Source organism: Octopus sinensis, linkage group LG4 (genome assembly GCF_006345805.1).
Source record: "Octopus sinensis linkage group LG4, ASM634580v1, whole genome shotgun sequence".
Lineage (NCBI taxonomy): Eukaryota > Metazoa > Mollusca > Cephalopoda > Octopoda > Octopodidae > Octopus > Octopus sinensis.
The window spans coordinates 129,953,647-129,956,454 of NC_043000.1; positions in this window are offsets into that span (position 1 = coordinate 129,953,647).

Here is a 2,808-nt window from a genome sequence, read left to right on the forward strand (position 1 = left end):
CTGTGTTTGTCCCCCCCATTATCGCTTGATAACCGATGCTGGTGTGTTTACTTCCCTGTAACTTAGCGGTTCGGCAAGAGCGACCGATGGACTAAGTACTAGGCTTACAAAGAATAAGTCCTGGAGTCGATTTGTTCGACTAAAGGCGGTGCTCCAGCATGGCCACAATCAAATGACTGAAACGAGTAAAAGAATAACAGGGCCGGTTACCCCAGGTCCCGTCGCATATAAGTGACCGAAATCACAACCCCACCCCCTGAACAGGACGCTAGTCCAGCGCAGACATATTCATTTACAGCTGAGGGAACGGAAGAAATGTGAGATGAAATATTTTGCTAAATAATACAGTTCCCTATCTCGAATGCAAAACCCTAAGTATCAGGCCACTCGCCTTCTCTAGCAGCTGATACTTATCATCATAGTCACGATAATCACGATATCATCGTGAGCATCTCGGGTTTGATCCTGAAATCTATTATTTACTAGAAACAACGAAATTTAGTAATTAAAAGCTTCAAGAAATGGGTATTTTCCAAGGCATTAATGATACAAATTCACTGAAGGTATGATCCCAATATTACTGTAATAAACAAACAAAAACTAATAAGAACGAGATTCGAAGAAAAGCTACATTGTTTCTTATATAAAATATAATTCCTGAGCATATTGGAACAAGTCTCTCTCGTAGAAAATATGTCAGGAATAATGACGTCGAACAATTTCATGATTGTAACAACTATACAGGTCAGAGTTTCCTAACCGTTTTTGTTTCATTTACTCACGGGAAACGTTTTGAAAGTAACCTTTCTTCGACCCTATTCTCTTTAGTAATTTGGTGTCTGGGCATCTAATATAATAAAGAAACGACAAAGAAGAATTTAAAATACAATTTTAAACGTTACTTTAATCTCAAATGAGATGGCGGTCTGGCTAAAATTATCCTTTCTTCCGAATCTTTAAATTCGTGTCCAAATTCCGCTGAGGTTCACTTTGCCTTCCATAGTTTATATATATATATAATTATATATATCATTACATATATAATATATATATTATAGGCCAAATTTTCTTCTAGTGATAAAGTATCGCAGTTGAAAACCCTTGATATAAATAATAATATAGACAATATCCTACTTTCCAGAAATGATAGAGTGTCAATGTATTTGACAGCATCATTTCATGCCTAGTAGCCTCTTGCTCGATTTGGGAACCGAAAAAGAAGAATCGTACCTTTGAGGTGTATTTAGGAAATAAATTTGCGAAAGCCTTCCTGTAAAGCCCATTCACATAAAATAATATATTAAAATATTTCCTATTCTGCAGGTAATATGTTTTCAGAGTTGTTTCCCCGCTTGTGCTCTTCAGATAGACAGATGTGATATTCAGCGTAGTTCTCAATGAAAATATGATATACGATAAGATAAATTTCGTTCTGTCAATTACAGCCGTGTTGGAATATTTATACCCCAGAACTCCCGACACCAACATTACACCCAATGTTTAAATATAATTAAGCTCACGATCTCCAAAATTCTGTTACATCGGAAAATGAAATAAAACAAGAGTGAAACAAAATAACACTTCTCTCGTGTACGAAGTTTTTATAGAAATACAATCCCAGTTTAGAAACTTTAACGTTATTTAAACATCACTAACATAACTTAAAGAGTAGAAAATATACACTTCTACAAAAGTAGATACTTATGTTTAGTACAGAATATTAGGAAATTGAACTTAATTGCAACAAACAACGCCAACTGTATACACAAACATACATAAACACAGACATATGTAAAAACATAAAATTACACACATAGTTAGGTGTGTGCATGTGTATGTGTGCGTATGTGTGTTCCGAGTTCGTGCTTATATGTATGTGTAGTTTATTTGTAAATCTTTGCTACGCTACCGCCAAAGAAGAGTGCTATATATATATATATATATATATATATATATATATATATTTGTGCGTGTGTGTGTGTGTGTGTGTGGTGTGTGTGTGTGTGCGTGTGTACATAAAATGTAAACAATAGACAAAGACAGGTGAGGGAACAGTAAGCAGATGTATTAGTTTGATGGTCGAGAGAAAAGGATGTGCGGTAACAAACGGAGAACGAAAAAACACGAGAGGGAAGAATGTGTGGATTAACGGTTCAGCATGATGAAATAACCGGATGTATACACACACACACACACACACATATATACGTACATATTTCTTGTAGTTTCAGCTCATAGCTGTGGCCATGCTGGAGCACCGTCATTTTGCTACACTTTTATTACTGTGATCTTCCTTTAATATATGGCAATTGGTGTAGAACGGAGTTTGATGAGGTAGGTCCATCTGGGACTCAGACAGGAAGAGGTCCAGCCTTGATCTAAAAAACGTCCATATCTACTTTGAGGAGATTCCTCAGGTTCTTTGGGAGAATATTAAAAAGCTATGGGCCCTTGAAACCCAGGCTGTTGCGGTAACTGGTCCAAAAGTGCAAAGGCATTGCTGGGATCTTTGGCACTATGCAGTGTCGACCCGTTCTGGCATTGGTGTAGCTTTCAATGCCAAAATTTGGCACAATTCCTTTCAGGATTTTCCAGATGTATATTACTGCATATCTCTCCCGTCTTTGCTCCAGGGACTAGGAGTCGTATGTGTTTCAGCCTTTCCCAGTAGCTGAGCATTTGCAAAGAGACGATCCTTTTTGTGAAGCTTCGCTGAATTTCTTCAAGGTCTGCTGTAAACTTTACACTGTTGGGTGACCATAGACGGGAGCAGTAATCCAGGCGGCTGAGGATGAATGTCCGCCAGAG